The following is a 14,954-nucleotide window of genomic DNA, read 5'->3' on the forward strand; positions in this document are numbered from 1 at the left end:
TTGCAAAGTCCCTTTACCCCATAAGGCAACATATCTGCAGGTTCTGGGGATTAAGATGTGGATACCTTCAAAGGAGAGGTCATTATTCATCCTGCTCTTCTCTGATTGCCCCTGGTGCTCCCCCTCACCTGAACCTGCCCAAGGCCAGAGGGCAAGGATGCTCTTGCTGCAGCCCATGGAGGTCAGCACCATGGGGCACAGACCAGGGTCAGGAAGAGATGATGTGCTCCAGTAGGGCAAACAGAAACCACCCAGTGCAACCCCTTCACCCCAATGTCTTCAAAATTAAAGCCCAGGGTATGTCCACCTGTTGTAAATGCAACTTAGTAGACTCAGTACAGGTTACAGGGGATCTTTACAATCCTGTTGGACCACCAACCCCAACCATGAGAAGGCTCCATCTCCCAAACATAAAATTTGGAAGAAAAGGAAGATCTACATACATTTTTTATAATGGGAACCCCAGCATGTGGTTTTCAATTAATTTACATTTCAAAGGAAAAAGCAATGAAACATGTTTTTGCATCTATTTCAAAAATTTGAAATGTTAGCATCAACTGTAGTTTTGCAGAAAATCTCATTTCTTAATAATCATTACATTCCTGAAGGTCACACATAACGCTCAGTTTGAATCAGCTGAATTTCTGTTGATAACTCGCAATGCATCCTGTCCAAGGTATTTTCAAATCAAGTGACTTTTCTTATTGACGTTTGTTGGGGTTCAGGTTTTTAGTATTTGATGATGCATTATCCCCATATTAAAAACAGAGGAGTGGTTCAAAGTCCATTCATTGAAATAAAGAACAGAACTAACGTGGAGAATGGTACACTGAATTCTAAAGTTCGAAATTACACATACATTGTTGGAGTCCTCTGCTGCAGCTGCCCAAACAACATACCACATTCTAGCTTCAACAACACAAATGTATTTCCTCACGGTTCTGGAGGTGAGAAGTCCAAGCTCAAGGTGCCACCAGGGTCGAGGAAAGATGGCGGAGGAGTAGGGGACCCTATTTCAACGGGTGTCCGGAATTGAGCTGGATATCTACCAGACCATTCTGAGCACCCACGAGACCAGCCTGAGATGTAAGAAGATCTGGATCTCTACAGAATATCGCAGGCAGTTGGTTTCGAGGTATGAAGCAGGGAGCCATGATTCCGCGGGCAGATTTTGGAGGATAAATGGCAGCAGGAGGGAGCCTGGCCGTGGGGATCCTACACCGCTGGTGAGCAACAGCCTCGCACACAGGGGACAGGGCACAGACTCGCAGACCAGTAGTGGTGGGGAAAGGACTTTAGGGCAGCCCCCCGGGGGCGGAAACCCTGAGCGGCGGGGTAGCGCGTGTGATCTGGGGGCGGCTAGTGGTTTTAGAAGCACAAAGGGCAGAGACGTGCTCCAACCTGGAGGCAGGACTGGTAGCACTGCGGAGGGGTGCACAACCCAGGCCGCTGCAGTCTATAGCAGAATGGACAGAAATGGAGACGGTGTGGCCTGGAGAACTCACTGAAGAACAGACTGCGGTCTCTCTGCTCTGAGGCAGAGGGTTGGAAACGGTCTTTTCTGCTCTGCCTCACGGAAGAGATGCAGAAAGCCACCAGGGAAAGCCACCAGAGAACATAAGCCCCCAAAACTGATTCCCACTGAGCCCATCCCCTGCCACAGGGGGGCAGGGCAACTCCGCCCAAACAGAGTTGCCTGAGTAACAGCGCGGCAGGCCCCTCCCCCAGAAGACAGGCTGGGAAAACAAGAGGCCAGCAACCCTAAGGTCCCTAGAAAACAGGTGCATCTTGCTTGGGTTCTGGTCAAATATTTGGACTCTATACATTCCCTCAAACACCCATCAACAGACTGACTAGGAGGAGGAGCCCCCAAAATAGAAAAGACTCAGAGATTATGATTTATGCCGCAGATTTACAAATGGATACAGATATAACCAAGATGTGGGAGTTGGAATTCAGGCTAGCAATTGTGAAGACAATAGCTAGAATGGAGAAATCAATTAATGGCAACATAGAGTCTCTAAGGGCAGAAATGAAAGCTGAATTGGCAGAACTTAAAAATGCTATCAATGAGATCTAATCCAATCTAGATAACCAAAAGCTAGGGTAACTGAGGCAGAAGAACGAATCAGTGACCTGGAAGACAATATAATAGATAGAAAGGGAAAAGAGGAGGCCAGGGAAAAATAACTCAGAATCCATGAAAATAGAATCAGAGAAATAAATGACACCGCGAAGCATTCCAATGTCAGAATAATTGGAATCCTGGAGGGAGTGGAGAGAGAGAGGGGACTAGAAGATGTATTTGAGCAAATCGTAGCTGAGAACTTCCCTAATCTGGGGAATGAAACAAACATTCGCATCCTAGAGGCAGAGAGGACCCCTCCCAAGATCAAGGAAAACAGGCCAACACCCTGGCATGTAATAGTAAAACTTGCAAATCTTAGAACCAAGGAAACCATCTTAAGGGCAGTTAGGGGGAAGAGATTGCTTACGTACAGAGGGAGGAACATCAGAATAACGTCAGACCTATCCACAGAGACCTGGCAAGCCAGAAAGGCCTGGCAAGACATATTCAGGGTACTAAAGGAGAAGAACACTCAGCCAAGAATACTTTATCTGGCAAGGCTTTCATTTAGAATGGATGGAGAGATGCAGAGCTTCCACGACCGGCAGAAACTGAAAGAATATGTGACCACTAAGCCGGCCCTGCAAGAAATATTAAGGGGGGTTCTATAAAAGGAGAAAGACCCCAAGAGTGATATACAACAGAAATTTACAGGGACAATCTATAAAAACAACGTCTTCACAGGCAACATGATGACAATTAATTCAGATCTTTCAATAATCACTTTCAATTTGAATGGCCTAAATGCTCCCATAAAACGGCACAGGGTTGCAGATTGGATAAAAAGACAGGACCCATCCATATGCTGCCTACAAGAGACTCATTTTGAACCTAAAGTTACATCCAGACTGAAAGTGAAGGCATGGAGATCCATCTTCCATGACAGTGGACCTCAAAAGAAAGCTGGGGTAGCAATTCTTATATCAGACAAATTAGATTTTAAACTAAAGTCTGTAATTAGAGACACAGAAGGACACTATATCATTCTTAAAGGGTCTATCCAACAAGAAGATCTAACAATTGTAAATCTCTATGCCCCCAACATGGGAGCAGCTATCTACATAAGCCACCTGTTAACCAAAATAAAGAGTCATATTGATGACAATATGTTAATTGTAGGAGACCTCAATACTCCACTCTCAGCAATGGACAGATCATCTAAGCAGAAAATCAACAAGGAAACAAGAGCTTTGAATGATACACTGGATCAGATGGACCTCATAGATATTTACAGAACATTCCACCCTAAAATAACAGAATACTCATTCTTCTCGGGCGCACATGGAACTTTCTCCAGAATAGACCACATACTGGGTCACAAATCAGCTCTCAACTGATACCAAAAGACTGAGATTATTCCCTGCATATTCTCAGACCACAATGCTTTAAAACTGGAACTCAATCACAAGAAAAAATTTGGCAGAAATTCAAACACTTGGAAGCTAAAGACCACTCTGCTCAAGAATGTTTGGGTCAACCAGGAAATCAAAGAAGAACTTAAACAATTCATGGAAATCAATGAGAACGAAAACACATCGGTCCAAAACCTATGGGATACTGCAAAGGCGGTCCTAAGGGGGAAATACATAGCCATCCAAGCCTCACTCAAAAAAAATAGAAAAATCCCAAATTCACCAACTAACTCTACACCTTAAAGAACTAGAGAAAAAGCAACAAACGATGCCTAAGCCATGCATTAGAAGAGAAATAATTAAAATTAAAGCAGAGATCAATGAATTAGAAACCAGAAACACAGTAGATCAGATCAACGAAACTAGAAGTTGGTTCTTTGAAAGAATTAATAAGATCGATAAACCAATGGTCAGACTTATCCAAAAGAAAAGAGAAAGGACCCAAATTAATAAAATTATGAATGAAAGGGGAGAGATCACGACTAACACCAAGGAAATAGAAACAATTATTAGAAATTATTATCAACAACTATATGCCAATAAACTGAGCAATCTGGATGAAATGGAGGCCTTCCTGGAAACCTATAAGCTGCCAAGACTGAAACGGGAAGAAATTGACAACCTGAATAGGCCAATAACCGGTAACGAGATTGAAGCAGTGATCAAAAGCCTCCCAAAAAACAAGAGTCCAGGGCCTGATGGATTCCCTGGGGAATTCTACCAAACATTCCAAGAAGAAATAATACCTATTCTACTGAAGCTGTCTCAAAAAATAGAAACAGAAGGGAAATTTCCAAACTCATTCTATGAGGCCAGCATTACCTTAATCCCCAAACCAGGCAAAGACCCCATCAAAAAGGAGAATTTCAGACCGATATCCCTGATGAATATGGATTCCAAAATCCTCAACAAAATCCTAGCTAATAGGATCCAATAATACATTAAAAGGATCACCCACCACGACCAAGTGGGATTTATCCCTGGGATGCAAGAGTGGTTCAACATTCACAAATCAATCAATGTGATAGAACACATTAATAAGCAGAGGGAGAAGAACCATATGGTCCTCTCAATTGATGCAGAAAAAGCATTTGACAAAATACAACATCTTTTCCTGATTAAAACTCTTCAGAGTATAGGGATAGAGGGAACATTCCTCAAGTTCATAAAATCCATCTATGAAAAACCCACGGCGAATATCATCCTCAATGGGGAAAAGCTGAGAGCCTTTCCCTTAAGATCAGGAACACGTCAAGGATGCCCACTCTCGCCACTATTGTTCAACATAGTACTAGAAGTCCTAGCAACAGTAATCAGACAGCAAAGAGAAATAAAAGGTATTCAAATTGGCAAAGAAGAAGTCAAACTCTCTCTTCTCACAGATGACCTGATACTTTATGTGGAAAACCCAAAAGATCCATCCCCAAATTACTAGAACTCATACAGCAATTCAGTAATGTGGCAGGATACAAAATCAATGCACAGAAATCAGTTGCTTTCTTATACACTAACAACACAGCAGTAGAAAGAGAAATTAGAGAAACGATTCCATTTACAATAGCACCAAAAACCATAAGATACCTCAGAATAAACCTAATCAAAGAGGTAAAGGATCTATACTCTAGGAACTATAGAACACTCATGAAAGAAATTGAAGAAGACACAAAAAGATGGAAAAATATTCCATGCTCATGGATCAGAAGAATAAACACTGTTAAAATATCTATGCTACCCAGAGCAATCTATACCTTCAATGCCATCCCGATCAAAATTCCAATGACATTTTTCAAAGTGCTGGAACAAACAATCCTAAAATTTGTATGGAATCAGGAAAGACCCCAAATCGCCAAGGAAATGTTGAAAAAGAAAAACAAAGCTGGGGGCATCACGTTGCCCGATTTCAAGCTACATTACAAAGCAGGGATCACCAAGACGGCACGGTACTGGCACAAAAACAGACCTATAGACCAATGGAACAGAATAGAGAACCCAGATATGGACCCTCAACTCTATGGTCAAATAATCTTTGACAAAGCAGGAAAAAACTTGCAATGGAAAAAAGACAGTCTCTTCAATAAATGGTGCTGGAAAAACTGGACAGCCACATGCAGAAGAATGAAACTCGACCATTCTCTAACACCATTCACAAAGATAAACTGAACGTGGATGAAAGACCTCAATGTGAGACAGGAATCCATCAAAATCCTAGAGGAGAACATAGGCAGTAACCTCTTTGACATCGCCCACAGCAACTTCTTTCAAGATACATCTCCAAAAGCTAGTGAAACAGAAGCAAAAATGAACTTTTGGGACTTCAAGATAAAAAGCTTCTGCACAGCAAAGGAAACAGTCAACAAAACAAAGAGGTAACCCAGAGAATGGGAGAAGATATTTGCAAATAACACTACAGATAAAGGGCTGGTATCCAAGATCTATAAAGAACTTCTCAAACTCAACAGCCAAAAAACAAATAATCAAGTCAAAAAGTGGGCAGAAGATATGAGAAGACACTTCTCTGAAGAAGACATACAAATGGCTAACAGACACATGAAAAAGTGTTCATCATCATTAGCCATCAGGGAAATTCAAATCAAAACCACATTGAGATACCACCTTATACCAGTCAGAATGGCAAAAATGGACAGGGCAAGAAACAACAAATGTTGGAGAGGTTGTAGAGAAAGGGGACCCCCTTACTCTGTTGGTGGGAATGTAAGTTGGTACAGACACTTCGGAAAACAGTGTGGAGGTTCCTCAAAAATTTAAAAATAGAGCTACCCTATGACCCAGCAATTGAGCTACTGGGTATTTACCCCAAAGATACAGATGTAGTGAAAAGAAGGGCCATATGCACCCCCATGTTCATAGCAGCAATGTCCACAATAGCCAAACTGTGGAAAGAGCCGAGATGCCCTTCAACAGATGATGGATGAAGAAGATGTGGTCCATATATACAATGGGATATTACTCAGTCATCAGAAAGGATGAATACCCAACTTCTACATCAACATGGATGGGACTGGAGGAGATTATGCTCAGTGAAATAAGTCAAGCAGAGAAAGTCAATTATCATACGATTTCACTTATTTGTGGAACATAAGGAATAACATGGAGGACATTAGGAGAAGGAAGGGAAAAATGAAGGGGGGCACATCGGAGGGAGAGACAAACCATGAGAGACGATGGACTCTGAGAAACAAACTGAGGTTCTGGAGGGGAGGGGGGTGGGGGGATGGGTTAGCCTGGTGATGGGTATTAAGGAGGGCACGTACTGCATGGAGCACTGGGTGTTATACGAAAACAATGAATCATGGATCGCTACATCAAAAACTAATGATGTATTGTATGGTGACTAACATAACATAATAAAATTAAAAAAAAAAAAATCAAGGTGCCACCAGGACTGATTTCTGGCGCAAACTCTCTCCTTGGCCTGAGGATGGCCACCTTCTTTGCTATGTCCTCACCTGGCCTATTCTCTGAGTGTGAATGTGGAGAGATCTCTCTAGTGTCTCTTCTTCTGTAGACACCAGTCTTATGAGATTAGGGTCCCACCGTTAGGACCTCACCTAACCTTAATTACCTCTGTAAAGGCCTCACCTCCAAATACTATCACATTGAAGATGAGGGCTTCAAAATACAAGTTTGTGGGGGTGAAAGACAGAGTTTCATCCATAACAACTTGAACAGTACTTTTGTGGGGACATAGAATTTGAAACTGTGTGTGTTGGGACCATTTCATCCAAAAGTGTGATTTCCTACAAACAGCTGAAAAAGGGAGAATAAAATAATAGATCATGATTATCTGAAAATTGGACTTTAATGCACCAATGCTCCATTTGCCCCATTTTTTCCCATTGGATTCACAGTTGTGAACTTTTTCTAAAGGACTGAAAGCTGTGGAAACCCTCCTATCGTATTCAAAGAAAGTACAGTAAGCTCTCGGATAAACCAGTCCATTTATTTTCCAGGAAGAAGTGCAAAATAATGGTGTCCATCTAAAGTTAGTTTTCCATCTGACAAAAAGGCAAACAAGAGACCACAACCTAAATGCATTCACAGGAGTTGGGGGGCACAATCTGTGGCAGAGAAGGCCACCGAGGGGCCCAGTCCTGTCTGCTGAGCACCTCCCGTGTCCCAAGTACCGGGACAGGAGCTGGTAGGGTCAATACCCGCTCCTGAATTTCACCTTCCAGGGAGAAAACACAACAAACAAGGAAACAGACTGCAGATTGCAACAGATTCTGTTGGATCTAGAGCACAGAGCAGCCGAGCAAGGGCTTTCCAGAATGGCCAGGCAGGAATGGCCTCTCTGAGGAGGTGACATCTGGGGCAAGAACCAAAGATGGAAAGAGCTGCTTCTGCAGGGAGTTAGGAAATAAAGCAAGGGCCAACAGGCAGATGAGAGCAGAACCTCGTTGCTGGAGGACCAGGGAGGAGGCCCGTGTAGCTGGAGGCTCCAGGTGCAGGCCAATCCTGAAGGACCTTTCCTATTTTCTTCCCTCCTTGGAGCAATGGGGACACTACACAACATCTTCTGAAATCCCATCGCAAGGTGATAACTGAATATGAAAATACATTTTGGAGGCCCAAGTATAGCTGCAACGTGATTGTGGGATTCCTTCCCTGCCATGGCACACGTGGAGACATTCCTTGAGCTCTGGAGGGAGATAGAGTCTCCATCATGTCATGTCTCACAGTCTTGCTTGGGTAAGAAAATGCTCTACAACTTCTGGGGTCGTGTTTGATACAAGACCCCAAACTGCATCACAAGGCCACCCGACAGCCACTGCCTTTCCTGACCACCTAAAATCATGAGTTAGGATCTTTCATTCCATAGAAATAAGAAGAAAGAAAGCACGCTGATATCCGGGGAATCTGACCTGCCACGTGACCATCCACCTGGCAGCTTGGTTACAGACCAGAGAGAGACTGCAGTCAGCACTGCCCCTTTTAATGACATAAAGCAGTTGAAAGTATTATCCCTGTTACTTAATGTATGATTTTATTTTTGTTATTTTTTTTAAAGATTTTATTTATTTATCAGAGAGAGAGCACGCAAGCATAAGCAGGGGGAGGGGCACAGGGAGACGGAGAAGCAGACCCCCTACCGAATAAGGAGCCCAATGTGGGACTCGATCCCAGGACCCTGGGATCATGACCTGAGCCGAAGGCAGACGCTTAACCAACTAAGCCACACAGTCGCCCCTATTTTTGTTATTTTAAAGTGGCAATTTTAAGATGAAATTACTTTACACCACCATTTCTGATAGTTTAGGAAACACTGTCCTAAATATAACATGATTTTCAATCAATTAGCAAATGCCCTTCATCTATTTGTCCCTGTCTCCTATGTACTAATTTAAGTCTCTTCCAGTTATGAGAAATTATATATTTTCATGTCGTGTCTTTATCACTTGTCAGAGATCAAATGGTGCTAATAAGGGAATGATGTTACCACCTTCCTGTAAGGAAACAAATATGATATTTGGCATCCAAGATGTGTTTTGTCCAAAAGTAAAAGGTCAGAGAAAGAGGCAAAGCCCCCTTAAGAAGAGATTTGATAAGTGTTGAATACAGATAACACCTTCCAAATCAAACACTTTCACACTTGCACACAGTTCCAAAAGAGACAGCAGCTACTTGTGCTAACATAGATAGGAAAGCCCTTTTCAAAACCTCTGATGAATCAGAAGGAATGCAAGCAGAAGAAAAGGATGGTACTTGTTTGCTTATAAATAAATGCAACAAGTCAAGCTAGAAGAAGCCAAAGGGATTAAGGGATGTCTCCGAGAAGCCAATGGAAGACATTTAGCCAGGACACAGAAACATGTGGGAACCTGCAGGACTTGTGTCTCCATGTGGGAACCTGCAGATTGTGCACTGCACAAATGCACCTGGCCAAGGGAGCAACGGGGGTGGAGGTGGGAGGTGGAAAGCCAGCCCACTTTCTTTTCTATAGTCTGTGTACTCTTGCATGCAACGCATTCACCTAAGTCTGGTTCTCACAGACAGTGATTTTGCTCCCTGGGGGATATCCACACTATCTGAACACATTTTTGATTGTCACAGCAGGGGGTGGATGCTACCGGCATCTGGTGAGCAGATGCCAGGAATGTTGTTATAAACACCTTACATAGGGCAACCCCCCATAACAAAGAATCATCTGGCCCAACTGTCCATAGTAGCCAAGGCTGGGTATCTCTGACCTGAAGGGGATGATGATGTTCTCTAATCCACACCAAAGCACAGCCCAGTGGCCAAGACACGTCCTCCCAGGCACGCAGCAGCCCTGACGGGAAGGCTTATTCTGATTCATACAGAAAGACGTATGAATCGCAACCTGGGACCAGGGACTCTGAATCCTCTGGGCGGATGGTCCAACATGTGCCCACCGTAACACCTGCACTTTCTGTTTATGGAAATGTTACCAATGGCCAGTTACAAGCTGCTCACCATGCCGGGAGGTGAGAAACAAATCGGTCCCCACATTTACAGGACAGTGATGTGTACTCCACGCACACATGTCACAGCATCACCGTGATTCTCAGTCTGAGTAGAGAAGGAAAGAGCAGAGAGAAGAGAGAGAAAGAACAGATGAATAAGCTCTGGAAGGAGACAAAACGTCATTTCTACTGAGAAGATGAATACAGTCGATCCCGGAAACACCACTTTTCATTCTGTTACGTTATGAACATGGAACCGGGTTAAACGTAGAGTTGGGTGTCCTAGGACAAAAAGGAACACAACCCATCAGCCTTTATGTGTAGTGCCACAGCCGTGGGGTTCGGAGGACACTAAGCTAGGTGTAAGTAGAGTATCACACCCTAAATAAAACAAGCAAATAAACCAAGTGCATGACGGAGATTGACTTCAGTTGTGTGATGGAGAAGGACACCCAGCAGCTCCTAGGGGTTGGTGTTTTTACCTGCTGCAAGTAAAAGTTCTGCTTTTTGCTTCTGTGCAAATGCAAACTACTCATCATCAATAATATATTCTTATTTTGTTAAGGATGTATTTTATGGTGACTAACATAACATAATAAAATTTTTTAAAAAAAGGACATATTTTAACAGAATGTAAAGACTGTCCTCAACTGTGGTTATTCACACAGCTCCTTAAGCACAATCACTGAAGAGCAGCTCCGGGAATTTATAACACCTAAAGAGAGCGACCCACTGTCCTTGGCCACGTGGTACAGGAGGCTGGATCTTCAGGGAAGCCAACTCAGAGTATTAGTAGTATTATTACTAGGCAGGGTGTTAACTAAGCAGAGGACAAGGGGGAAGGGAAGCAGGAGTAGAGAGAGCAGAAGTCCCACCGGGGGCAAGCCCAGGACAGCCCCGCTGACCCCAGGGATGGCTGCAGCCAGACGTCCCAGTACGTGTGCCCAGGAATGCAGCACCTGCAGATGCACTGAGCTCCGAGAGGCTGAGAGCAGGACACAGAGCCTGGCAGCCAGGACAAGGAGTCCTTCCCTGCGGGGCCCTGGCAGCACGCCCGTGTCAGCCAAACCCGCTGCACCTCACTTCATGCTCCGACTGGCCAATGGGACACCTTTATGATGCTGGAGTGTTACTGATTCTCTCGTATCTTTTTCTTTGTTCATTCAGCCCATACTCCTTAAGCACCTGCTATGTGCTAGGGACTGGGTGAGGCCCAGCTACCCATGAAGCAGACTTTATTCAGTGGCCCTGTTACCACATTGTCTTACTGAGCAGAGGCTGCCGGAACAAAGCCCCAGAGACCAGAGGGCTTAAACCACACACATCTGGTTCCCACAGTTTGGCGAGTTTGGAAGTCTGAGATGAGGTGCAGGCAGATCCGTTGTCTGGTGAGCGCTGTGTCCTGGGTTATAGATGATGTCTTCTCCCTCCGTCCCCACGTGGTGGGGAGACACCGAAAGGAAGGAAGTTCTCTCCTCTCCTGTCTCTTCTTCTTTTTTAAACATGGAACATCTTGCAAATTTGAGGATCATCCTTATGCAGGGGCCATGCTAATCTCCTCTGTAGCCTTCCGATTTCTGTATATGTGCTGTGGAAGCGAGCACTCTCCTGTCCCTTCCTATAAGGGCATGAATCCCATCATGGGGGCTCCACCTTCATGAGCTCATCACCTCCTCAAGCCCCATCTCCTGACACCATCACCTTGGGGCATTAGGATTTCAACATACAGATCTGGGGGAGAGAGACTCACCCTACCCACACCCAAAGAAACACAACTGTTTCATGCCTAAACTATTCCAACGTCATGGTTAATATTAGAGCATATATGCAAGACTAAAATATCTAGTTGTAAAATTATGAAGCAAATAAGAGTTAGGAAAAGAAGTGGGGGGGGAATGGGAAGGAGGAAACCATCACTTATATGAACTTGTTTTTTGGGGAAATGGAGAATAAGGTGGGTGGAACACACCAGCGTTTGGTCTAAATTTTGTCTTTTCTACACATAAGCAATGAGACCTAAATTTTTCTTAACTTTAGTTTTTGGTCATGAACTGAATACCAACTTTACACGACTTTTGGGGAAGAGTTAAATAAAATATGTTCAGAGCAGGGGACCTGGCCCTGAGCGGTCACACGGCCCAGGGAGCCCACATGATCCTTATTAGCACCATCACCAGCCTCGTCACTGCTCCTTCCCGACAGTACCAGGCACTTGGAGGGCTCACATAACTCCAAGGACGTATTCATTTGTCACAACTATCCTAAAACACAGAGCCTATGGAATGGATTTAATATTACTCATTGAGTATCAAAGAACCATGTTCTGCACAGTAAAAGACACTTTTCAATTCCAATGTGACCTGAAATACACAGAAGATGATTGAGGTGTAAACCATGTCCCTCCACTGAATCGTGGGCAGAAACTACAGGCCTCTCAAAGGGGGGTTTCTGGGGGCTCAGTCGGTGAAGCATCTGACTCTTGATTTTAGCTCAGGTCATGATCTCAGGGTTGTGAGACTGAGCCTGGTGTCAGTCTCCATGCTCAGCAGGGAGTCTGCTTGAGATTCTCTCTCTCTCTCCCTGTCCCTTTGCCCCTTCCCACTCCATTCTCTCTCTAAAATAAAAAAGTTTAAAAAAAAGGAGGGCACCCAGTATGGAGACACGGGGCCAAACTCGGATGGAGTCAAGAAGTCCTCCTCACTAATAATCACCTATCTGTGTGGATTTCACAAAGCGTATTGGAAGGCGACAACATCTTTGAAACAGGTTGAGAGAAACACTTGCTTCAAATCCCAACTTTGAGAAACTGTAGATGCTCGGAAGTTTCTGCCCATTGCCGTACGTGCCTTGGAATCCAGAAGCAGTGCTCTAGCATGGAGCCGCAGAGCCAGCAGAAACTCGAGGCTGAAGGTATGGCCGTCCCCCTTCCTCATGCTCTTCAAGGCTGTTAACGCAGTGAGACTGAACTGGGAGGGATTCTAGTACCTGACCCTGCCTGTCACAAGAGGTGTGCGTGCGTGCGTGCAAGAATGTGGCTGCACTTGTTACTCTGAATTCCGCTGCGTGTCATTCTTTCCACAGCAGAGTTTCCGTCCCTCTCAATGCATAAATCTCTTATTGTCATAAGTACCTAAATTTTAAAACTATGACTCCAGGAGTGTTACAGTGTGACATCTGAGCATTGACCACTGTGGTCCATGGTGTGTCGACACTCGCAGTGAAAAGTCAGGAAGGTAATTTCCCGAGTGCCCACTACAGAGAATGCATACTTCACCGGTGACCACTGTGGTCCATGGTATGTCGACACTCGCAGTGAAAAGTCAGGAAGGTAATTTCTCGAGTGCCCACTACAGAGAATGCATACTTCACCGGTCTCTGGCCTTGGTTATGACACATTTTAAAACACTGTGCTCCATTTGTGGTCACAACCACCAGCAGGCAGGCCTGCCTCACCACCCACCCTCCAAATGCATCATGGTGGGTGGGTACAGAGTATCAGGCTCAAGGTGGCACAGCTGTGGCCAAGCTGGGACACCTCCCATGGCTGCCTGGCTTAAAGCCGACACCAGATTCTTCCTACTTCTTCAACTGTTTCCCCCTATGAAAACTTTTCCCATTAAAGTTTCCAGTTCAATTCAGTGAACCTCTTCAGTTCCTTGGTCTTGAAGAGTGCACACTAATAAATCACGCTGTTTTTCCCTTTGCGTGACTCAGGGATGCTGCTGAACGTCACGTCTCCTGCCCCTCGCTGCCAACCAAAGGCTTCCAAAATGAGGGACCCCACGGACCAGTGCAGCCGAGCCCTAGGCTGCAGATGGCAGGGCTCTGTGATCCGTATGATGCAGAATATTCCATTCTCAAATACCGAGTGCACACCAACTGTTCCCCAAACTGACTTCCAGCTTGGTGTCTGAGAAAAGAAATGGTTAATAAAAGAACAAAGGACTTGTAAGAACACCTAGGAGAATAACACTGTTAAAAGAACAAATTGTTACTCCAAAGAATATAACAGTTTTATACCCCAACTCTGGCAATCGAAGCAAACGTTAATAATGTGAAGAAATTAGGTGTGAGCATGACATTTTGGTGTCAGGATGCTCAGCATGAACCAGCCGTTCAAAGGGACATAAATCCTTATCCAGATTTCTTCAAATATCATCTCTGCCAGGGAAGTAGCATGTTAGAGGTTTAGAGTGAAATTTCCATTACAAAAGTCTGGGTTTCACTCCTGTTCAAATCCCAGTCTTAGAAGACAGTGAGGCTCCTTAAACATTTCAGTCATGTCCAATCGTTTCCTGAATTGTCCTCTCTTCAGTACATCCATTTTTTTCTCTAATTATATTGATTTTAGCAAATTGCAGTGTCTGTCTGAACTGATTTTCAAATATGAAAAACCTTCAATGAAAGGGAAAAACAAATGCATCGTGCTCCAGCAAGACAAGACGCATGATTCCCCCACTCTCCCCCAAACTTCCTCCAGGAGAGAAGCAGGCCTTATGAGGAAAGTGAAAAGCACCTGGTGAAATGATGGAATTCTGGAAAATAAGCAACCATTTCAGGCGCCACTCTACCCCTCGGGTGTTCTTTGGTCTCCTTGCCTGATAACCAGATAAAGATCAAGGGTGGGAGCCAAATTTGCAATTTCAAGTTCATGTCTCAGAGGGGGATCCGGAGACAACTCAAAACCTAAGTGATGTTTTAAAATCAAATACAAAGCACTTTCATCAGCCGTTGAGAAGAACAGCCTATGCCCTTGATGGAAAATACCCGCTTTCCTTTTTAAAAACAGGAGACATTGGGGCATCTGGGTGGCTCAGTCGGTTAAGGAACTGCCTTCAGCTCAGTTCATGTTTCCAGGGTCCTGGGATCAAGCCCCGCATCATGCTCCTTGCTCAACTCTCTCTCTCTCTCCCTCTATGTGTCAAATAAATAAATAATCTTAAAAAAAAAAAAAAACAGAAGACATCT

General features: G+C 44.2%; 1 non-coding gene across 1 annotated transcript; it reads right to left on the reverse strand.

Annotated features, from left to right (window-relative positions):
• Positions 1-11,483: 11,483 nt before the first annotated feature.
• On the reverse strand, positions 11,484-11,590 carry LOC112834869 (U6 spliceosomal RNA). Its single transcript, XR_003211048.1, has one exon. It is a non-coding gene; the product is annotated as a U6 spliceosomal RNA (small nuclear RNA).
• Between the last annotated feature and the right edge of the window lie 3,364 nt (positions 11,591-14,954).

Source organism: Callorhinus ursinus, unplaced genomic scaffold (genome assembly GCF_003265705.2).
Source record: "Callorhinus ursinus isolate GAN/ISIS: 27379988/994484 unplaced genomic scaffold, GSC_fseal_2.0 scaffold17, whole genome shotgun sequence".
Classification (NCBI taxonomy): Eukaryota; Metazoa; Chordata; class Mammalia; order Carnivora; family Otariidae; genus Callorhinus; species Callorhinus ursinus.